General features: G+C 41.8%; 1 long non-coding RNA gene across 1 annotated transcript; it reads left to right on the plus strand.

The window, feature by feature from the left end:
- Nucleotides 1–671: 671 nt before the first annotated feature.
- LOC123375128 lies at nucleotides 672–8,940 on the plus strand. The gene is made up of 3 exons (XR_006581322.1): nucleotides 672–733; nucleotides 843–973; nucleotides 7,618–8,940. It is a non-coding gene; the product is annotated as an uncharacterized LOC123375128 (long non-coding RNA).
- Nucleotides 8,941–25,533: the final 16,593 nt, after the last annotated feature.

The raw sequence follows: 25,533 nt of genomic DNA on the forward strand, positions 1-25,533 counted from the left end.
TGGGTTTAGGATAATCTGTCAGAGTTCAGAAGTAGAAAAGAAAAGAAACAGGCTTGATGTAACTTGGCTAAGTGGTCTGTTTCAAGTATGGTTCAGATACAATGGGAAAAACAACTTAAACAGGTCTTTGCTTAAGAAAACGGATGCAACATAGAAGTGTAAAATCTTACCATGTTCATTTGAAAGCCACAAAAGAAAAAGGTTGGAATTTTAAAAATATATTGATAGATAACGAATCAAAAAATTCCAGCAGAGCTCTTTAATATATTTGTCTATGATAATCTGCTTTTTATTTTTTAAAATATATTTGCTGTACTTTCCCCTAACCACGCTGAATCAACAAACTTGGGCACCCTAAGTAAATATGCCCCTTTGGATAGTTATATAACATCCCATACCAGGTTTCTACAAGAAGGGTAGAAACCTAACTACAGATGTACTGGACTCCCACAGTATCAGCAGTTCTGCAATGTGATGCACTAGTTTAACTGGTAAGAGACAGCAAGAGTATTTAGCATGCTGATTTTGTATTCTTTGGCAGGGAGCACTACACAGAAAATCCCTTTCAAGGATCTTTGAGATCTAGAAACCCAGTGCTTACAAATATGTGACTTCTGCCTGGCAGTTCTGGGCGTATGTCTCCAATGTCCTTGCATTTTTAACTACATAATGTTCCTTCTCAGTCTGGCACAGAACTGAATTAAGGAGTGAGATTTAAAAGACAGAAAAAAAGGTCAGATATTAAAAAAAAATCCATAATTATCCTGAGACATTTCTATAGAACTTCTATATGTGTTTTTAAATTTATATCAATTCAAATGTAATCTGTGATTGTTTTCCAGTCTGTTTTAGACACTGCCGTTGTTTGACATCATATTTTATTTCCACTGTTGTCTGTGATATCAAATGTGTGAAGGCTGAGGACTCCAGTACTTGGAACTGAAGAAAATACCCTCTTTGGATTTCATACAAGGTATTCTTGTATAACCTTCTTCATAGTTTAGTCATTGCTTTTAAATGCTTTACAGCGAACTTGCTGACAGACAGATGCAGAGGGATTTAAAATGACTAATTCAACAGTGTTGTTGTAGCCGTGTTGGTCCCAGGATATTAGAGAGACAAGGTAGGTGAGGTAATATCTTTTATTGGCCCAACTCCTGTTGGTGAGAGAGACGGGCTTTCGAGCCACACAGAGCTCTTCTTCAGGTCACCGCGAAAGCTTGTCTCTCTCACCAACAGAAATTGGTCAAATAAAAGATATTACCTCACCCACCTGGTCTCTCTAAATCAGCAGAAGCATTTTAAAAATCAAAAATGGCAGGGGAGACGAACAAAAATCTCGGCACATGCCCAACATAAAAAATCTAGTCCTTCAATATAAACAATAACCTGAATGTTGACTGTGGCTTTATGCACACCCTCCAGCAATGTCTGGGTTTAGATGCCCCCTCCCCCTCCCCCTCCCCGGATGGTTCCACAGCTCAGTGGCTTGGCTTAGGTGCAGTTGGAAATGCCCTAGAATGGCTCTTTGTTGATTTTCGCCTGTGCTAGAGCCTAGTGTTGCTGTGAAGCGAAGTGCTATTGAATTTGCTCACTCAGGCAGAACACTCAACAGGAAGGAAGGAAGCAGCCATTCTTTCTGGTCCTATTGTCTGACCACCAGGCTTAAGCAATCAAACAGCTCTGTGGCCTGAGCTGCGGTGCTTGCAGGCCTGGCTGTTCTGGTGGGCGGGGAGTTGCGGGGGGAGGGGGATGGAAACTGGCTTCTCATGGCTTTTACTTTGTTTTTGATACACTCCAACTGCATCTTTTCATGGCTCGCAGGCTGCCTCAGGTAGCTGTTTGCCAGCACTCTGCATTTCTGAAGTGAAAGGAGCTGGGGAGTGGAGGGGATTGAAAACAGCCCAGGATTGCACTGATTCACAGCTGCTTCTAGGGGTTCATTAAAAGTCCCACATGAGCAAACTGTGGCTAAAGCCCCTGAAGGAAATTTCAATGTTAGCAAATATTTCTGCTGGGTTCAGAGGGACCTTGTCACTGCTTAAAGGCTCTGTCTAGCTATGGAGCTATAAATCAAGGATGGGAATGGTGGAGTGGTTGTTTGCAAGACCCAAACAGAGGAAATGTGTTTTCTGATGTAGTCTTACTAATACAAAGGTGCAGATTCAAGTCTAGGATCCTGATTCTGCAGTCCTCACTCAGTCTAAATCAAACCTTTAATCAGCAAGAGAAAAGGCAAAAGGCAAAAATAGCACAAATGGCCTGTATTGAAAAATGAAATTATAAGATGCTCCTCCTATTTGCCCGCATTTATAAAGCAATAGGGTGCATCATGCATTAGAGAAGAGTTTGCCTTTCAAAGGCTTGGGGGGAAAGTGCAAAAGAGACCTCTCCTGGAATAATGTAAAGAGCAGCTCTGTAATATCAGAACACTTTCAACGTAAAATCAATGTAAAAAGTCCCCTGGGGACTTTTCAGGGTAAAATCTCTGCATAACTCTGGACTTGTTTAATTAATTGTTTGATTTGTTAGTTTGATTTGTTAAAGGTCATTTGGTTTGGTTTTGATGGGGTTTTTTTTTTAGGAGGGGGAATATATATTTTTGCAGGACCGGCTCTACAGTTTTTGCCGCCCTAAGCAGCGCACCGAATTGCTGCTGCAGCCGGCGGGGGCAGTCCGTGTGCCTTTAGGGCGGCAGGCGCTTTTACGCGGAGGTGGCAATTCGGCGGCAGCTTCTATGTTTAGCTGAAGCTGCCGCGGACAGCTAAATATAGAAGCTGCCACCGAATTGCCACCACTGCCAAAACGCACGTGCTGCCCTAAGGGCACACGGACTGCCCCCGCCGTCTGCAGCGGCAATTTGGCGCGCTGCTAGAGGCAAAACAAGAGGGACTGCCACCCCTTGAAGATTGCCGCCCCAAGCACCAGCTTGGAATGTTGGTGCCTGGAGCCGGCCCTGTATTTTTGGGAGCTACAGCCTGTAGCAGTGATGTGCCATTCTTGTTATCGTGGAGAAAAGTGATCAATTATGCGTTAGTGAATCTGAAATCCATTATTATAGAACATACGGCGCTTACAGCAAATACAGGGATTCTACTATACATGTGATCTTCCACTCCTGGTAAAAAAAACTGAGAACCCTTCAGACTTGAGCCCCAATCATCTGAAGGCTAACACATATGCTTAAATTTACACACACAGAGTAGTTAGTTCCATTTGCTTCAATAGGGCTACTCATAGTGCATAAAGCGAAACGTGCACATACGTCTTTCCAGGATTGGGACCTCAGAGCATCCCATACTGTACTTGTTAAAGATGGACCAGATTCTGCTCACAGAATTGCATCAGTGTAATTGCAGAGTAATTTCACTGAGTCAATGGAGTTACTCTGGATTTACACCAATGTAACTGAGCAGAGTTTAGCACTTTAATTTTTAAAGGAAACAAGTGGAAATTACTAGACGAGATTGAAATTCAAAGCCAGGCAGAACTCTTGTCTTTGGATTTTGTTACAAACTTGAAATGCAGGCCAGGTTCAATGCAATTTGTGAACTCTGATCCAAAGCTACACAACGCTAGATGTTCCTCATGAGCTGCTACCCAGAAATATTGCTACTGATGCATGTACATTTCACCTTGAGTGTTTGAAGTGATTTGACATCTTCAGTCATTTACCAGTTCTTATAATACTGTATTAATTCACAGGTGAAGTATGCTCCTGAGAGTTCCATTGTGGGGAAAAGAATTCAGAAATACATTTTTACTAATAACTTGTATATTTATAGTCAAACAGCTATTTTCATTTACATTACGGATGCATGGTCAGTGAACCTTGCACATTGTACTGAATTGCACTGATGAAGAAACCATTTTAATACAAATGTCTAATAGGATATCTTCAACCAGCTCTAATTGACACACAATGCAGACCCTATACACACAGTGACATATTAAGATGCAACCACCTTCAGTCTTTCTATTTCAGCATATGGTAACAGAAATATTTTTTTGCTTACCATAGACCCTGAAGCTAGATATGTCTCTTTCCCTCCCCTCCTTTATCCTAACATCCTTTATTTACTTTGTATATTATGATGAGTCTGGTATTTTTTATTTATTTGTTGTATTTGGAAAAAAATAATACAAAATTATAAACAAAAAAATTTTGTTTGCAATTTACGCTAGCCAGAATACTTTGATGCCAGAAAAAGTCCTACAAGCGATCGTGTTTCTCCTTTATAGTTGCATCAAAACACCATATGGACAGCAATGTAGGGAGTTTATATACTTTTGCATTTCCAATTAATGTTAATAATTAACATTATTGTTAATTTTACTAAACCATAAGAAATTCTGATAGATGTGTGTCTACTCTAGGTAGTGTGGTACCCAAGCTACTGCAAAACGTCTCTTGTATTAAGATTGAGTTTTCATCACACATGGAAAATCATGGGCCATGAAGATCAAGTTATATCATGTTCTGCATCATTCATAGCCCTACATAGATGTTCTGTTATACAGTTCTGACAGGATTTTTAAATCGAACTAATCTTTCTGCCTGTAGAACCCCCATTGAGTCAATGGGAGATCTGAGTGTGGATTGATGGCAGGATCAGGCCCTGTGGCTAGAAGAAGACAAAATATTAAGATGTCAGCAATAGTTATGGTACCAACAGTCTCCTCTCTTGCATGGCTCTAACCGATCCTCAGTTGTCTGGGCTATAATTTCAAATAGCCAGGAACACTGAGCAGCCAGGCCATGGGAATAATTATTACAGTTATGATAATTCAGCCACTTTCGTGGCTTGTCAGCATTGAGGTGCCGATTTCAAACACTGTCAGGAAACTGGGATTGGATCATTTTTCCAAAGTGTAGGAGAGAAGAAAGGGGCTTCTGTATGTAATCTTTCTGCTTCTGCATCACTGGCTTACATGTAGGAATGTAGTGGTCAAAGGGGCGGTGGGGAAAAGAGAGATAGGGAGAAGTGGGGAGGAAGAGAAGAGGAGACAGTTGAATATCTATAATGTATTTGCTGCCACTTTCCCAAATCCATTCTCATCACTGGTTTCCCCATCACAAGAGTATCTGTTATCAGATAATATCCCTGTTTTTATAGCTCTGAGAAGATCACAGAGCTGATCAACAATACACAATGAAGTATTTTAATCACTCTGCAGACCTACACTTGTTTTGTTTCCATTAATTCTTCCTCTTGTCTAACTTGCCCATCTTCCCTGCATCTGACAGCAGCAAAAGAGAGACAAGGTGGGTGAATTAATATCTTTGATGGGACCAACTCCTGTTGGTGAGAGAGACAAGCTTTCAGCTTACACAGAGCTCTAAAGCTTGTGTCTCTGACCAATGGAAGTTGGTCCAATAAAATATATGACCACATTCTCCTTGTCTCTCTAGTATCCCGGGACTGACATGGCTCCGACAACAGTGAAAGCAGCAAAGAGGCCGAGCATTCCTAGGGTCTGTTTAAGGACATTACAGCAACATTTGAAAGCTATCTCAACCACAATATCCTTAACAGAAAAAAGCACCTTCCACCCCTCCATACAGACTAACGCAATTACATTTATTTAAAAAATTGCAATGCTGAACTAGACATGCACAGCTATATTCTTTCCTGCACCAGCCCTCTGTCTGGCACCAGAGGAGTGAGGGGAGAATCCAGGAGACCGCTGCAGCTTTTTGCTTTATCAGGATTAGCCCCAGCCCAATGAGAGAGGCTTCTGGGCTGCTCTAACTGGTATAGACTATACTGCACTGGAGGATTGCTGTCACAGAGCACACACTACCATGCTGATTTCCCAGCTCAGAGACATCCCCCTATGCCAGTTCTTTTCTAACATGGGAATTCTCTGCTGGGCGTTTGCAGCCAGATTTCTGCCCCTTTGCACCACCTGAGCAATGCAAAGGAACCATAGCACAATAGATGATCTGGCCTCTTAAATTCTCTTTAGACAAAGGACTTGGTGCTCATTCCAGGATATGTCAGTTTGTTGAATTTGACATGGCTACACCTAAAATTTAATAGAAAATTAAATAGAAAGTCTCATGTCTCAAGTCTGTAACATATTTTCTCAGCAATAACTTTGCGAGTGGCTGGTTGGTTTACTGCAGGGTTTCTCAAACAGGGGTCGCCGCTTGTGTTTACCTGCCCCGTCCACAGGTCCAGCCGATCGCAGCTCCCACTGGCCGCGGATCGCTGCTCCGGGCCAATGGGAACTGCTGGAAGCAGCCGCAGCCCCCATTGGCCCGAAGCAGCGATCTGCACCCAGTGGGAGCTGCGGATGGGGCAGGTAAACACACCGGCCCGGCCTGCCAGGGGCTTTCCCTACACAAGCGGTGACCCCTGTTTGAGAAACCCTGGTTTACTGTGTAGCTGACTTTGATGCTAGCTCCAAAGCCATTTCTAGGTGCTGCCTTGCAGTCAGGATTCAGTGGACATATGGGCTGCTTGATCGGCCTGCAAATATTCTCCTCCCCTGCCCTCCCTCCCCTTTAGTTCACAATGGATTGTAATGAGTTTGTTAAATGTCATGTTTTGGAGATAAACTTGGACACAAGCTTATTCAGGATAGACATGTGTAAAGGGGCCCTTTCAACTGGAGGACAAGTGTTTCCTAATGGCCATACAATTTTTTTGGCACACATCCATCCATTACCAGTATGATCGCACATATTCTAGCAGATGGCACATCCATGATTTTTGTAGGTGTAGAAACCCCTGGGGGCCCAGTGAAAGAATACATGCTACCCTTGCTGGACTCTGGGACCTCTGTCAAGATTAAGGATCCACAATAAATGTTGATACTGATTTTTGTGGCAGCTTCTAAGAAGCCAAGAAGACTATCTGGAAAATTCCATACAAAACGAAAAGGACTGCCAAAGCCTTCTCACTGACAAATTAACTTATCAGCTGGAGAAGTTTTGATTTATGATAGTCTCTGTTGGTTACTGAAAGTCTCCCATTTAAAATTAATTACCTCATAGTTGATGAATGATGAAGCAGAAAAGGAAGTATGCTGGAGAGTGAATAAAAATCATCAGGTGAAAGGGGCACTGTGTGATTATGGAATAAAAACTAGTCATTAGGGCTTTAAAAATAAAATCCAGAGCTCTACATCACAGTGGTAGTGGTGGCTGTTTTCTTGGAATAGAAAATGACTCCTTGCCACTGCCCTCCACCAGGATATGTGGTGCTATAAAAACAATCCCCTTCAGAACTAACTTCAAAATCTGCTAACATAATACTTCTCTGAAGAAGAATGAGAATGTTGGTTTTACAGCAAATTAAGGGGTTGGGATCAGGAACTTGAAATATACCCATTAGGGTATGGTTTTCTGGTTAAAGAGTCATAAATATACAGTACACTTTATTAAATAGCTAGAAGAAGACTGTTTTTTTTAAAAATATGATAGTTGCCTTGGCGTTGTTTAACAGCAGATAAATATATGTTGAAAGAAGGGAGGCAGTGCACCTTGGCAGTAATTGGTTATGCCAGGTAAGCAGAAAAGCTTCATTCATTGTTACCTGTGCATTCTGCTCCCTTCTCTGCAAAAACTTTGACCTAATTCTTTAAAAAAATATATTTTTATCTTTTCAGAACTTTCCCCCAGCCTTTCAGAAGATAAAGAAGAGAGGCAAGTAGTGTTGACTGTTTAGTCTGTAAGAAAGCCGCTGCTTTACACAGTCCATCTCTTCCAGAATCACTGTTCTGATAATTCTGTCAGACTGGGGGAACTCTTCGAGCGTTCTCCCTTCCTGGATGGCACGGTTTCTCCATCAAGCCATGGGAGAGTTAATTTCGAAAAGAAAGCAAACAGTAAGACTTGATCTTTGGCAAAGTTGGGGCTAGGATGTTCCCACATATCCATGCCCATTGAGAAGAGAAGGCTGTTTTTCTTAAAAGCAATGATCTTAGTATTCATGATACTTAGTGGTAAACTAGCAAAGCTTTCAAGTAGGCATGAAAACAAATATCACAATTTATCTCAGTTCTGTGTTTCTTGTTATAAAGGGTGTGCGCTTTTGCTTTCAATGTTTTCCACATTTTTTTTGTCTTATTTCCAGTTAACCTCATTTTAGATCTTTTTTTCTTTCCCTTTGGTCAAAGCATTTCTGAATTTCTGCCAAAAAGTTACTATGCAAGCCTGTTGTACTCAAGAGTTGGATTCCTCATGACTAGCAACCTCAAAATAGTGTCTATTCTTGTTTTAGAGGGAAAACGAGAGAGGAAAGAAACCTTAGGAACAAACACATAAGGATGAAGCCAAACAACCGTTACAGAGCATTCTGGAACCAATCTTCTATTAAATGTTAGATTGGCCACTGATGGATCTAATCCACAATGTAGAAAAACCTGCAGATGAAATACAGTCCAGTCCAGTTTTACTAATTAGTGCTATGGGAAGCTACCTGTTTTTGCTTCCTGGCTATTTATGTTTGGAAACTGAGGCACCGTAGAATGTTTCTGTTTTTGCCAATGAACAAAATAAGAAATTTCACCAGAGTTAAATTACAAGTTCAACCAATGGGACAAATTTCACAATTTGTGCAGAGAAAAATCGACATTTTACAGTGAAACAGCTTTTCAGTATGACAGTGGAGATAGAAGAGAGAGACATCTTAGCTAAGTTTCAGGTTTGAAACACTTAGAATCCCTGGAATTACAGATTCAGTCTCATTTTAGCCCTTGTTCTTTTCAGGAAAGATTTAAGTTGGTTGTGTAGCTGTCTTTCAGATGAGACTTTAAAAACTAAGGTTGGCATGAACTTAAAGAAGTCATGGCACTTTTGGGGTAAAAATGGTGATTTAACCTACCCAGAGTCCTCAGTCAAACTTTCACACTCGCCCTCCCCATTGGGTAGTGTACCATGCACTGATTGGTTTTTGTTCTCTAACCCAGAGAAGGTTGCATTTCAGTGGTAAAGCAGTTTATGTACCTTTCAGATGAAAGGCACTATATGCATATAAAGTATCTACTATTAATTAGTAAAAATGGAATGTTTTAGAAGCATGTGAAATTTTATTACTGATTTTATTAAAATCAGTCAAAATTTTAAGATGAAAACAAGATGTTTTTCTTACAGATCATTTATTTGAACAGTTATGGATGATATTAACAAGAAGCCTAATGTTCAGATCAGTTACAGGTATACAAAAAAGGAACAGATCGATCTGGGGATAGAAATAGGTGTATATAGAAGGGAATATAAAGATATTGTAGCCCTAGGATACCTAGAACTTTATGATTTTCACTGTGCTGTACTTCATGGCCACCTAGACATTCACAGCGATAACAAGGAGAGAACATGGTTCTTCCTGCTCCAAATGCAGTGACTACTGCCATATGAGTTAAAGAAGAATAGTCTTTAGCTCTTAGTAATATAGGTCTTATGACACACACTGGACAGTTCTGATTCTAACCAACAGGGGACAGTAGCATACAGACACACTAGCTAATTCATTATGATAGGTGTACAAAGAAAACCATGTTCTCAATTTAATAAAATATGAACAAATTGTCAAGATAGTCAACATATCAAAAAAATTGAGACTTACTTTGAACTATATTTTAAAAGAGTGTAGTAATTTTGGATGCCTCAGTTTTCAGGTGTCAAACTTGAGACACCACAAGGGAGATCTGATTGCAGAAGTGCTGATCACTCAATTTCTGAAAATCAGGTCCTTTGCAGTGTTTCAAGTTGGGCACCCAAAAATGAAGTCAGCCAAAATCACTAGCCACTTTGCAAATTTAGACTTGCAATATATTGAAATAAACAAACCAAAACCCACCACCAACTAACCAGACTTATCTTAAAAATGTGATAGAATTATGTTTAGAAACATTAGCTGAAAGGCAAGTTTTAAAAGTGACATAAGCAAAGAAATATTTTAAAAATCGTCATGATGAGTACAGGATTAAGAAAAAGAAAAACAAGTGTAGAAGAGTAGACACTAAAATACAAATCCAACTTATTTATAATCCCAGAAAATTAGAGCCATAAATAGTCCTGAAAGTTTTACAAATGAAAAAACCCACAAAGGTTCTCAAGTAGTGTCTTACAAAAAGCTTCCTTAAGAACTTTATGGGGCAAAATACAATATAAGGACCTGTCTACACTTAAAACACTCCAGTGTTACAGCTGCACCACTGTCATTCCCATCAGGTAATCCACCTCCGTGAGAGGCAGTAGCTAAGTCAGCAGAAGAATTCTTCTGTCGACCCCGTGATGTCTACACGGGGACTTAGGTTGGTTGAACTACTTCACTCGGGGTGTGGATTTTTCAACTGACCAATGAAATCTGATTACAAGAACACACTTTTATTTTTCTAATCCATGTTGGTGCATATTTAAGGCTGATGAATATAAAATGCATATGTGTCTTTAAATAAACTAGTGTGTTTGCATTTAAAAATGTGACTATGTCAAGTTTCTGTAATTAGATCTCTTAGCATCTGTTATTGATCATTCCTGCACTTCTTTAGCCTACTCCTGTGAATCTAGTAAAATAGAGAATACTGCCATAGATGATAGCAATGGCAGGTTAAAGAAAACATCTTCCCTCTCCATAGCCACATGACCAGGCAGTTGTGCATGTTTATCAACTTAATTTACTTTTGCCCTACAGCATGAAGAGCTCTATTTAACATCTGTAGAAAAACTGTGTTTAAGCAGTTGTTGCCTGAAGATCACACGATGAGAGGATAGTCAGGTAATTAGGACAGCTAGTGAAAAATGAACTGCTGTCAGTCAGGCATTCCTTGTTTTAGTGTAAAATAGGCCTTCCATGTATTTCTTAGGGATGACCGTATTTGATGAGAATGTGACAATGAACATGACCTGATTCAGACCACCTGGCGTTGCTCCTCTAAAACAGCTCATTTGATTTAATTTATATAGGACCCCATTCTGCTAATTTGTGCTGAGCAGTACCATACTCTGAGTAACCCAATTGGTTTATAGGGGACTACTTGTGGAGTAAGGTAATACTCAGCATGAGTAAGGGTGGCAGAATCAAGTTAATAATTTCCTGAGAGAATATCATAAAAGGTAATCCAAGTGTATGCACATCACATAAGACCGAGACAAGGAGAGGGAAGGCGGGATGCATGATCGGATTGGTAATGGACTAATCAATAGTTTCTCACTGTCGTTGAAGTGTGACTTATGCCGGATGAAAGGAAAAATAAGTATCAACTGATGGCTGTCAGGTGGCCTATGTGTGAAATGAATGGTGATCTCATTCCATATCTTAGTAGATAGTTGTCCACAACAAAAAAACTACTATGGGCACTGAATGGCAATCGTGCTGGGAGTCTCAACAGAGAAGCCTTTGATTTGTAAGGCAAAAAGGCCACAAATGGGCTTATGATTAAAATAAAACAAAATGGCAGCATATATATCATCCTTGATGATGTATAGCCTTGGTCCAGCACACAATCCCACGAGGGAAAAGAAAACCCTCTTAGCAAGTGGAGTCTTTAAAGAAGTCTCCAAGTTTGGGAGGGTAGGTGAGACAAAGGAGACAGGATCTTTAACATATAAAGAAAAGGGGGAGCTCTGTGATTTGAACCTACTAAGTCACCTCTGCCATGGAAACTAATGCCTGGAACCTTAATATATTTTTATATAAATGTTCAGGATCCATTCAGTCAACATTCAAACCTCTGGTAAATAGTTCACCATAGCTATAAGTGACTTTAATTCAAATGATGGTGAAGAAGTCACTGTTGGTTCATATAAATGACACAGGTTTGTTCTCCATTCAGTCATTAGACTCACATACAGCTCATCAACACATCAAAATCTGTTCTTTTTACACTGTAGTTATTAAAGGAATAATTGTCCTTTGATTCTCTCTCTCCAAACCTGCAAAACTAGAGTTGATCCCTGAAGTACCTTTGATCTGTCACATCTCTGTCTTCTCTTCTTTTAACTCAGTACCCTGAACTCATGATGCTACCCACAAAAACTTTCTCATTTTAATTCTACTATGGTGATGTGCCTATAGCAAACTGAGCAGCACTCAAGGTCTCCTTCAAAATCATGTTCCGCTCTCATCACAGAATCACACGCACACCCTCCTGTAGTCTATACTCTGACATGTTTGCCAAATGGGATTTTCCAATTAAGCTATTTCCACCCTCACTCCACCCCACCACATTAAAAAATTTCCTAAATTCCTATTTCTATTTCCCAACCTTCACAATTCATCTGTGAAACATACCATAACAATAAATGGAATAGGCACCCTCAAGAGGTGCTGTATCCTCTGCTAAACATTGGGCTCAAAAGTCAAAAAAGCTTTGGAAAAATCTATGTAAATGCAACATACAAAGCCGACTGGGGCAGCAGCTGTTGCAGATCTGCATTTTAGCATATTATCCTCATCTTGAGAAGTTCTTTTATGAGAAGCAAGAGAATTTCTCAAGTTTCATACCCAGGCATGTTTTAGGTTGAACTAAGTGATTTTTTAAAACAAATAAGATTTAATAAGCAATTAAGAGGAAAAATTAGCTACCTGTTATCTCATATATGACAAGTTTTTGTTCTTTAAATAAACAAATAAACTTGTTTAGTAGTACAAATTTAACAAAACTGTTCATGCAAATACAAGACATTATAAAGCTTTCTGTAGTGATTATTCCTCTAATTTAGCTCTCAATCTGAAATTTCTGTGATCCTTCTTTTTAATCTCAATATCTCTAAAGCAGGGATCAGGCAACCTTTGGCATGTAGCTCGTCAGGGTAAGCACCCTGGTGGGACAGGACGGTTTGTTTACCTGCTGCATCCGCAGGTTCAGCCGATCACGGCTCCCACTGGCAGCAGTTCACCGCTCCAGGCCAATGGGGGCTGCGGGAAGTGGTGGCCAGCACATCCCTCAGTCGGATCTGCTTCCCGCAGCCCCCAATGGCCTGGAGCGGTGAACCACGGCCAGTGGGAGCCGTGATCAGCCGAACCTGTGGACACAGCAGGTAAACAAACTGGCCCGGCCCGCCAGGGTACTTACCCTGGTGAGCCGCGTGCCAAAGGTTGCCGATCCCTGCTCTAAAGTATACAATGTCTATTTTTGATATTCAGAATTCTGGTATCTATGCTGTAGTTTTATAACTGTTGGTGGATTATTAACAATTATTCAAGCTTCCCAACAAATGAGTTTAGAGGGTCTCAAATTGAAAATCCTGCACAAGTTTCAGAATATTATTGGATTTGATGGTTAAGAACAAATTTCAGCAAAATCCAATTATAGGACAAAAGCCCCAAACAACCAAAAGAAGGCAACTTGTCATGACATGGAATGGATTTGTTTAGCATAACTAGAATTTTGTATAACATCTGTTTCTCATATTTCTAATATTTTAAAAAAGGTAAATAATGTATAGTAATAGAGAGAGGAGTAGAAAGGTATAGAAAGCGGGACTGTAATGATGCACATTCTTCATAGTGGGGAGCAACAGAAAAGTATGATTGAAAATGAAAAGAAGAAATTCCAAGTTCTTTCATGTGGTTACTGTTGCTAATGATAATAGATATCTGGTATTCACATATGTCTCAGTTAGTATCCGCTGCACAGAAGGCAACATTATAATAAGATCTACAATAGCCTAAAAAGAGGAGGAAACAGACTTATCTCTGCTGTGGATCAACAGTCAAACCATTTAGGTTCCTCACTGATCAATCAGATAATTACACTGTGCATTATGCTTTCAAATGTATTCTTTTTTCAGTTTGTGTTCACTGTCGTACAGCAATGGAAAACGCTTCCAAAGTGAACTGAATGTAAACCTGAGTCTAAAACCTGCAAACAGCCAGGCAGAAACAGTCATCCATGGTAGGGACCTATTCCCATGGCTAACCTCTCTGCTCTGGACTGGATAAGAGACCTTTTAAGATCCAACTGTAGTCACACACTGTTGCTTTCACTGGTCTGCTATTGCCATACCAAAGAAGATTCACCTCAATGGGTTGTTGACTCTGAAGACCAACACCAACAAATGTTATCATTGCAAACTATTTCACTACTGATCATTTTGGCAACTACTGTGCTCATCAGTTATTGTTGCATGCAGTAGTAGATATTGAGACAAAGAGGTTAGATGTCAAGTAATCTCAGGCCCTTCCTACATGGTGAAGAGGAAAAAAGGAGGTATATGCTCCCTCACCAGTGACAATAGCTCCAAAAGCCACCGCCCCAGCTCTTAAAACCTTCAGATCCCCCTGACTACCTTCACAATGCAGTTATATATCATCACTGCAAAAACCTGCAGCAAGTTGAAAATCTAGATAGGCACAGTAAATTGAACTTAATACTGAACAGGTAAACACAAAAATATTTCATTGATTTGATTATTCATCTTCATACTTCATTCAGCAAAATCCTCCATTACTGAATGTACTTGAAGCTTCAGAGAATTTCCAGGTTGCTACATAATTAAGCACGGAAGTGTGCAGCCTTGCAACAGAATTTACATTTGGCTTGCTGCAAAATACATTGGGGCCTTGCCCATACCTGTGCAACAGGCTGGGACAAACAGATATCAGCCACTTGCTGGACTAGGGTCCAAACATTTCAAACAGTGCTCAAATAATGACAATGATGTTTGCTTTTGAGGTGACTCAACAGTGCAGCGGTGCCCAGGCATTTCATACTAATACCTTAGCTAATCCTGCACTAACACATGATGCAAATTGCATGTGACATCACTGGCATTATATTTTTTAAAAAAGTCAAACTGTTGTTAATGGCTTTTATTTTCTTCTAAGTAAAACAGTCCCTAGACATTAAGGAATTTCAGACAGCCATCATGAAAAAAAGGGGGATTTCTATCCTGGCTTAACCTTAGTTAAGTCACTGTTCTGAAAAACTCAACCTGAGATATAATAAATTACTTACTTTGACACTTCTTTTCTTACTATCTGGAGAACAATTTGCACTGATGATCTGTAATCACAAAGAACTCAAAGGAATTCACATAATCCAATATACACAGAAGCTATTAATGTATGCAGATGATAAAACACTTATTTTAAGAGACCTAGACATATCAGTGCCTAACCTTCTCTAAGACATAGTAATCTTTTCACAACTCTCAGGATTTAATAAAATAAACTGAGATAAGTCTGGAGTCTTGCTTTTATCAGAAACGTACACTGGAGCTCTTCGATCAGAATGAGATACAACACCAGGGGTCGGCAACCTCTGGCAAGTGGCTCACCAGGATAAGCACCCTGGCGGGCTGGATCAGGTTCGGCAGATCGTGGCTCCCACTGGCCGCAGTTTGCCGTCCCAGGCCAATGGGGGTGGCGGGAAGCCATGGCCAGCACATTCCTCGGCCCACAGTGCTTCCCGCCACCCCCATTGGCCTGGGATGGTGAACCGCAGTCAGTGGGAGCCGCAATCGGCAGAACACAAACTGGCCCGGCCCGCCAGGGTGCTTACCCTGGTGAGCTGCGTGCCAGAGGTTGCTGACCCCTGTACTACACTGTGTGTAGAATGGGCCTTATTCAAAGCCATTGGATTCAGTGGAAAGATTCATGTTGACTTCAATGAGTTTTGGATTGGCCCAGCATAAATTATCTTGAGAGATAACTCACATGCTCATGGAAAGATACAATGAAAAATCGTTTTACTGACAAGTGAAACCAAGGGGTGTCCACACACCCACCGTAGGTATTTTAATGCACACACGGATTTAATGGTTAATTTGTTGATGTACTTGATATGTTAGCTCCAAATTTTGATAGCATGTTCTTCCATCAATGAACACTAAATTTCCTTGCTGAACCATAATATATAGACATTGCTGTTGACCACAGGGCAGGTGAATGTGTGTTGTAATTGTTCACAGGATATGGCCAAAAGAATGCAGTTTTTAAGGGAAAAAAGCTTACCTGAAAAAATGAATCCTCTTTGCAAGAAGGGTTTTTATCTTCTGTGCTGAAATACAGCCTTGTTTTTCTAGAGTCAAAACTGTCATAAGGATGCAGAGGAAACTCTGCTAGCTCAACTGACACTGTCTGATTTCAAAATGGAAGTGATTTGGTGACTGAAGGGAGCCTGTGTCTTACACTTGTCCCACAGTAATTTCCCTGGAAGGAGTCCTAAACTTGTGGGGTGTGAGATAAATGTGGAGATAGACCTCAATATATAAACAAAACTTTACTGTCTCCAAAACTGTCTAATCAAAGGGCCTGGCCCTGGTCTACACTACAAACTCAGGTCGGTATAACTACACTGTGATGTAGTTATACTGACCTAACCCATGGTGCAGATAGCGCTATGTCGACAGGATGGCTTCTCCTGTGGACATAGCTACCGCCTCTTGGGGAGGCGGAGTACCTACGCCAAAGGGAGAAGCTCTCCTCTCGACGGAAGTAGCATCTTCCCTAAGCACTACAGTGGCACAGCCGCACTGGTGCATTTGTGCCCCCTGCAGAGCTGTAAGTGTAGACAAGCCCGTATTCTCAGACCAAGTTTCAGTTGCTGTCTTGAGAACCATTGCTTAAATTATAGCAAGAAAATACCATTAACCATTGCTATTATTATGTAAGGGGTGTGTGTGAATGAGAGACAGAATAAAGTATATTCAACGGTCTGAAATAAGGCAATCTTTTTTCTTGTTCTGATGAAAAATGTAAATTAGAAGGTCGGCGGAACACCACTTGCAATCTCATATTTAATGAATTCTGGAGACATCTTATTTTTTATAATGCTTTCGGGGGGAGGTTTTCAAAAGACCCAAAAGACAGTTAGGCACCCAGTTCCGATTGACTTCATTTTCAGATCAGATGACTACTGTCCTTTGTGCTTTGGAAGATCCATACATATCTGAGGATCTATTCTTCCAGACGTTTTTGGCCCTTGCACTTACAGCTCTCATATCATTAATGGACCATCAAAGATAGAACAAACTCTCCAAGAGTCCCCCTTTTTAAACCATATATTGTATTATTGTCTTTGGCAGCATCACACCCTAAAATGCAAGACTGAAATTTTTCAGCATTCATAGATACCCAAATGTTATAGAGGTGAGGAGCCACATTCATCAGGCTGGAACAAGGTAGGGTAGCATGAATCCTTTGGCACCAGCAACCCCCACTGCTGCAGGGGGAAGTTCGAACCACAGTTTGTCCATCACTGCTCTCCCCTGAAGATTACACCAGAGGAGGGCAACTTAAGCTTCTGCTGAGGACTCCATCACAGCTTGCTGGTAGAGTCTGCCATACATGTACACTGATTCTGCACATTCCCCTGGCCACGTTAGCCCAACATCTTTTCCTAACACTGACACCTCTTTTTTGGACTGTGTTTGTCCCAGCAGAGTAGACTTGTGACTTCCTTGCACCTCTGCAATCTTCTCTCCATCAGAGTTACTGGTGTCAGAGAGCATGCACTCTGGTTAATGCCAAAAGAAGCCCATCTAAATGACGAGAACATAATCAGGGGCTGACACATGGAGGGATGCTGGCAAGAAATTGAGACTTTACTTCCTGACCCCAGCCATATCATTTCAGTAATGCTGACAATGGTCATTACCCTGACTTCCGTGACTACTGTTAAAGAATGAATCTGACAAATAATAGATAGCAACTTTGGATTACTTGTTGTTCTCTCTCCTCCTTAAAACACGTCTTTCAGCTGCTAGCTGTGTCTCAATAATAACCACTCTGGCACAAGCCACTGCCTCTCTCACCTATGACTATATCACAGGAAAAAAAGACCAAAGCAAACATTTACAATGTGCATGTAGGAAGAAAACTATTGTTTTTCCTTTCCCCTTCTGTTGTTTTTCTCTGTTCTTTATTCACTGGTACAAAACTATTTATTTAGGATTGATTATCTGTCTAATTTAGACAATTTAGTAGGAGAGAGACTTTGCTTTCTAATATGCCTGTAAAGCTCCATGCACAGATTTAATTGCAAGATTACATTTTTACTTATTTTCCCCTGTTGTTTGTATGAGCTTTGCAGACAGAGACAGGGAAGAAAAAACCCACTGAAACATTTAGATAAATGTGGTAGTAAAACCACCAAAATTGGCAGAGGGACTCAGTGGCAGATGTAGCCACAGAAACTACTTTTTAAGTTCCTTTTTGAAATCTACTAGGTTTCAATTTGACTGTGTCCTTTTAAAAAGTCATGTGTTAGCATTTAACCCGTTTGACCATTCAAACAGAACTAAACCACAGGAGAGTCTAGAGATGATCTGATTAAAATTAGGTATGTTTTCCTTTGTATATTTTAAAATTGATAACATTTCCTTTTCTGGCTGGTCTGAAAGTTTTGTATTTTTCTCCCCAGTCACTGCAGAATTCCGTTTTCAAGAGTATTACTTTTAGAAATCATGTGAAAAATAGTGTCAACTGACAATGGTCTGTAGTATTTCAAGCAAAGGATCCTCTCTCTTTTACATTTGCAGGTGCATGGGTTTTTACAAACCTGTTTGGCTCACCCCTGCTGACTTGTGCACACTATATGAAAATGAATTTAATAAACCATACAGATCTGGTGCCCAGATCTGCAATGCCTATGCAAATTAACAAGACTTCCGTTTCAGGATAAAGTTGTTTATCTGCCCCAAAAATAGCATGAATTCGTTATTGGCAAGCACAGTTTTTGCAAAGGACTGATTTTAATATGATTGGAGTTATATTGTCAGGCAACACTGTTATAAACTAAATCATTCATGTACTCAAAAGAAGAACTAGAGACTCTAAACTGTCACCGTGCCAGAGTGTTTTCTCTTTCCACATTTATTTCAGTATGTTTGTATTTCAAGTAATGCTGAGACACAGTCTAAATTCATTTGTTTACAAAAACAGACACACTCTAAAGTCACACACCATCAAATCCTACACCTTGTCAGTTTCAGCAGAAAGGACAAGGACTGAATGGTCCCAGAAGGTGAATGGCTCCATCACTTTAAGAGGTAACCATCCCTGAACAGGATTAAGGCACACAGGCAGGGCTGCTTCCTCTGCAGCTTCCTTGCTGGCAGTATCTGCTCTGTGGCTAATAGAAGACATCAGTTGCATGAACACTACACTCACTTTACCCAAAGCCAAGAATTTCAGAACAACAAAACACAAATCATGGCTTCAGTGCTGCCTTCTTGCATGCAGGTACTTACCATTGCACGTTTTGAAAGATCAGCTGTTGGTGGAGTTTGAGGGCCAGATCCTCAGCTGGTGTACATTGGTCTAGCCCCACTGATTTCCATAGAACTATGTTGATTTACACCAGCTGAGGATTTGGCTCAGCGTTTGAATGTTCACATCTCACAGCAATACTTTCCTGTAGCTTTTGAGGGGATGACTGAACCCCAAGGATTTCTTTCATTCAAACAGTAATCACATTTTCAAGGTATTCTTTTGAAATGTTTTGCTTACCGCTTTTTAAAAGTATCCCTCAGAAATTTGTCACAAACACTTGTGACTTTACCAGTTTCTTTTCTCTCAGGACACATTCACACTGGTTTGTTATTGCAGAGTTGTTCGTGACTACTGTTACTGACGGTGTTTTTAATCTGTTAAAAAGAAGCATTTATTTGGACAAAATTCCATCGTGTATCGAATTACATGAAGTGTTGTCTTTCTCTGGCATTTCTAACATGCCCATCACCAGTGTATAAATGGAGTGAGGGGGAGTTGAAAGGGATAACAAACCCATCAAAAAAAATTTTTTTTTTTAAGTAGAGCCAGGTTGCTAAGAAGCACATTTTAAACAATGCTTTACCAAAACTGCTGCTCCCAGATTATGATAGCCCTCCACACTTTTTTCAGACCACCTTAAGCACTGCTATCACCATAGGCTGTAGGTGCCAATGGCTAATAAATATAATTACAAAAAGGCACCTGAAATGTTGGGCCTGCCCATCATGACGGTGACCCTTTTAAATAATGTCAGGATTTTAGTTTTCAAGCCATTAAGCTTCACTAGCTCTCTGTTTTAGGGCAGTAATTCCTTTAAAGTGCAACACAGACAAGATCTTTCAAGACCTTTGGGCACTTGTAACATGAGTATCTTGCATATCCTACAGTTTAAGTCTGTCTGGATTACTCACTAGCCTCAAACACACTCTGAGGAAACAGAGAACAAACCATGTATAGTTTGATAGAGATTTTATACCAACTGAGGAAACTAAGATTTCCTCTCTGAAAACCACATGTGCAGTATCCTGGTTGCCCACCCCTATAAAAGCAGCAGGAGAGTTGGATTACATCTGAATATTTTAATCAGAAACTAACAGTTTGTACTGATTTGATTTCTTGAGTTGAAGTTTCTTCCTCCCGTTTTTTAAAAAAAAGGTAAGAAAATAACCTTCATAAATACCACATGCAACTAGTTTATTCAGCAAAACAATTAAAATACAAACCAATTCACCTATAAAAAAGAGGTCCTTTCAGAATCATTTGAGATCCTATGGTATCTAATCTTCTCTCATCCAAGCGCCAATATCTCATGTTTAAAGGGTAACTATATTTTAAAGCCATGGAGTACTAAAGATACCTTAACCTGGCAAAAATGCAAGTATGAAAGTGCTTTCCTCTTCCACTTTTCAATGTCACAGGCATAATAATCATAGCTGTAACCTCAGGTATAGCTGTTACTGAATCAGCAAAAGCAAATACACCCTCCTCCCCCAATTCATCAAGAGTAAATACTGCATATCAAGCACACACATAAAGCAAATATCCGGTCAAATGGAGGAGACAGGAATTGTTCTCTCAATTAGTAAATTATTCAAATGCTGGTAATGACCCAGCTATATCTACTGGACGGCTAAAAGAAGCAAATAAATAAATAAGAGGTTTTGTGAATCCGTGATCTGTTTGAACCAAACCATCAGAGCACGCAGTTTTGCTTGACTTTCTCTAGTAACATAAAAATCATCTTACTGGAAACCTTGATGATACAAGGTAATGGCTTCAATCCTGCAAACACTTATGCACATGTGTGCCTTTACGCCTGTGAATAGTTGATGAGGCTGCTCCTGTAACATGATGTACCTGGGCAAGTGTATGCAGGGTTCAAGCCTCAAAATGTTGACAAAATCCTTACACTCCTGTAGTCTGTTGGTTGAAAATAAGATATATTCAGATACACTAAATCAAATGTTAAATGTTTCATTCTATAGTTCATTAATGGTCTGGCAAAGCTAATATTTTGACACAGCTCATTTAACACATAGTGAAACAACACAGTCTCTGTCATGGTTTCATTTGTTCCTTTACATATTTGATACATGTTCAGACTTTAAAATGAAAACATGAGAGACTCAAATGGATTTTGTTTCCCAAGTAGGGCACTTAACTACTTTTAAACAAGACCCTCAGCTGGTGTAAATCAGCAAATCTCTATTAACTCTAATGGATTTATGCCAGTTGATAACCTAGCCCAACATTTTAAATATATATATTTTACTCTGCCTTATTTGTAATCTCTCTTTGGAAATTTGAAAATAAACAGTTCTTTTCCCCCTCATTTTGTGCTTTTCCAATGAACTAACACTATCTGTCTCCCACTTAGCCTGTACTTACCTATCCATGACATCCACCTCTATATCTTGACTCTTGTCTTCATTGCTAAAAAAGCTGTTAGTTACCTTGGGGTAATTAAAAAACACAGTGAAAACTAGGCACTTTAGTTTTACCATGAGGTAAACAGCCCTCTAGCCCCTCCATGAGTTAATCTTGCAAGCTGACCTTCAGGTAAAACTCAAGTGCCTGGACTTTACTGTGGGCTTGTCTACACTTACAGCAGCACTTAGTGAAGATGCTACTACTTAGGGCTTGGCTACACTTACAAGTTGCAGCGCTGGGAGTTACAGCGCTGGTCATGCAGCTGTGGAAGGGCCAGCGCTGGAGTGTGGCCACACTGACAGCTACCAGCGCTGCAGTGTGGCCACACTTGCAGCACTTTCCAGCGCTGTATTGAGAGGTGCATTGTGGGCAGCTATCCCACAGAGCACCTCGTCCCGTTTTGGCGCCGTTTTGGCGCTGAGTATTGTGGGAAGGGGAAGGAAGTGTGCGGGTCATTCCGCTTCCTGTTTGCCAGCGCCCCGTGGTGCATCGCTTCACATCCCAGCATTCACTCTTTCCAGCAGCGTTTGGCGCCATTGTGAGTGTCTTTCTGTTACTCTCTGTGTGAATCGCGATTTCTGTGGCAAATGGAGCCCGATCTGCTGAGGACTCTGCTGATGAGTGTCACCAGCACAACACGTTTGGCAGTCCAGCTATTCCTTCAGCTCCAAAGTGACAGTGAGGATTCCGACGATGATATCAATATGGATTTGCCTGCCGCGTGTGACACTAAAGTGCTTGCGGCATTTACGGAAATGCTCAGCACCGTTGAACGCCGCTTTTGGGCTCGGGAAACAAGCACTGAGTGGTGGGATCACATCGTCATGGAAGTCTGGGATGACGAGCAGTGGCTGCAGAACTTTCGTATGAGAAAAGCCACTTTCATGGGACTGTGTGCTGAGCTCGCCCCCACTCTGCGGCGCAAGGACACAAGATTGAGAGCTGCCCTGACGGTGGAAAAGCGAGTGGCTATTGCAATCTGGAAGCTGGCAACTCCAGACAGCTACCGGTCGGTCGGGAACCAGTTTGGTGTGGGAAAGTCGACCGTGGGAATCGTTTTGATGCAAGTTTGCAAGGCAATTAATCGCATCCTGCTAAGAAAGACCGTGACTCTGGGGAGCGTGCAGGACATTGTGGATGGCTTTGCACACATGGGTTTCCCTAACTGTGGAGGGGCAATAGATGGGACGCATATTCCTATTCTGGCCCCCCCCCCACCTGGCATCAGAGTACGTTAATCGGAAGGGGTATTTCTCTATGGTTCTCCAGGCGCTTGTGGATCACCGCGGGCGTTTCATTGACATTTACACAGGCTGGCCTGGAAAGGTGCATGATGCACGCATCTTTCGGAACAGTGGCCTGTTCAGGAAGATGCAGGCAGGGACTTTTTTCCCAGACAGGAAGATCACAGTAGGGGATGTCGAAATGCCCACTGTGATCCTTGGAGACCCCGCGTACCCGTTACTGCCTTGGCTCATGAAACCCTATACAGGGAAGCTTGACAGGAGCAAGGACCGGTTCAACTACAGGCTGAGCCGGTGCAGAATGACTGTGGAGTGTGCTTTTGGGCGTTTAAAAGCCCGCTGGCGTTGCTTGTATGGGAAGCTAGACTTGGGGGAAAGCAGCATCCCCGCGGTTATATGCGCTTGCTGTACCCTCCATAATATTTGTGAAGGGAAGGGTGAAACATTCAGTGAGGCATGGACCACCGAGGTTCAAGTCCTGGAGGCTGAATATGCACAGCCAGAGAGCAGGGCTAATAGAGAGGCCCAGCACAGGGCTACAAGGATTAGGGATGCCTTGAGGGAAGAATTTGAGGCTGAAAGCCAACAATAATGTTTGCTGCCTTGCATGGGAGTGAATTGCACTGCTTACACTGTTATTCTATTATCCATAATAATAATATGATTTGTAGTGCCTCTTTCTTTACTGGGCTAAGGTATCTTTCACTATCTGCTATAATAAAGACTGTTTTCAAAGCCAAGAATTGTTTTATTGAAAAGAAAAAAACTTCCTTGACAGACAGACAGACACACAACATTTCATGAACACAAGAGGGCAGGGGTGTGGGTTGGTGAACTGTACAGTCACAAGTTTGCATATGCCCTGTCTGGATTGCTGTTTAATGAATCCTGCACTTCAGGGTTCATATACTGCATGGTGATGGGGGTTGAATGCAGAGGGTAAGGGTGGTGGTAGGTATCAGGGCTGGTTGGGGAACATACAGGTGTTGGAGGCAGCTGGTGGTGGTAAGAACCTGGATGCTGGGGAAAGGTGGTTTGAGCTGACATTGGGGCACAAGGCACAAAGGACGGGGCGGGTGGGGGAGTAGCACGGTAGTGCTCTGCTTGCATGGCAACGAGTGACTCTATAGACTCCGCTTGGCGCTCCAGGATGCTTAGCAGCCGCTCCGTGGTTTTCCTCTTGGCCACTGCATTTCTCTTGCGTGTCCTGCTTTCTTTCTCTCGCCAATCCTTCAAGTCCTTACTCTCTCGAGCAGACTGATTAAGAACAGTTTTCAGCATGTCTTCTTTGCTCTTTCGGGGATTTTTTCTCAAATTTTGAAGCCTCTGTGATGTTGAACATCTGGGCAGTCCAGTAGTCAAGGTCACTGTAGAAACAGAAATGACAACATTTAACACGGGCAGCATTGTATCCACTATCTCCAGACATGAATTGTTACACTGAGGGAGTGAGTTCTTATTTAAGCATTCTTTTACCCACACGCATAACACTACAGAAGCCACGACATGGTGAGTGAGCAGTGCTTATATGGGGAGAAGTGGGGCTTGGGTGATAGAGGGGAGCTGGTTGCTTCGGGTAATCTGGAGTGCTAGAGGGGTTGAGTGAAATGAAGATGCAGATGCAGGGGTGATCTTATCTCCCTATCTCTTCACTAAAGAGTCTCCCAACATTTTTCACAGGACTTAATCCTGGAAGATGTTTCCCTACTGCGAGTCACTAGGGAACAGCGGGGGGCTCTTTTAGAGCAATGTGGATTCCGCCCGGGACCCTATGCGGCTTGCCTGTGTTCAGAAATGGTCCCCCCACCACTGGCAGAAGAGTGGCGCGGACGCGTCACCGTCACTGGGACAAGGGACACAGTGGCTCTGCCTATAAACCTGCGCAGGCATATTGCCCACGCTCTGGATGAAGCTTTTGCTGAGATAACTGAGGCAGATTACCGCGACGTGATAGACCACATCAACGGGCTATTCCACATCTAGAGGCTGGCATGCATGCATCCATAACCCCCCCTCCTCTCCAGAAACATTTCACCCAGAAAATAAAAGCCGCTTACCGGTAACACGCTCCTCTGCTTGTCCTTCTGCAACTGCTGGCTGCTGCGATTGGGTGCTTTCCTCCTGGCTTGAGAAGAGCTCCTGGCTGCATGCCTCCAGGGAATCTGCGGTTTCTTCCCCCATGCCAGGAGCTTCACTCGCGGTTTCCTCCCCCCCCCACGCCTCCGCCTCCGCCGCCTCCTCCGCCTCCTCCTCCTGTCCCCCAGCCTGCTCAGAAGTGTCCATCGTTATCCTGGGATTGGCAGTGGGGTCACCCCCAAGTATCTCATCCATCTCCCTGTAAAAACGGCAGGTCGTGGGAGCAGCTCCGGATCGTCGATTCCCCTCTCGGGCTTTGTAATAGGCACTCCGCAGCTCTTTAATTTTCACCCTGCATTGTACTGCGTCCCGATCATGGCCCCGATCCAGCATGGCCCTTGATATCTGCTCAAAGATATCGTAATTCCTACGGCCGGAGCGCAGCTGTGCCTGAACAGATGCCTCACCCCAAACACTGATGAGGTCCTGCAATTCACCAGTGCTCCATGCTGGGGCTCGTTTGCCGCGTGGAGGCATGGTCACCTGTAACTGATTAAAACTGATTGCACTCCACACCTGGCTGCAGCAAACAGGAAGGAGATTTTTAAATT

This window comes from Mauremys mutica, chromosome 1 (genome assembly GCF_020497125.1).
Source record: "Mauremys mutica isolate MM-2020 ecotype Southern chromosome 1, ASM2049712v1, whole genome shotgun sequence".
NCBI lineage: Eukaryota > Metazoa > Chordata > Testudines > Geoemydidae > Mauremys > Mauremys mutica.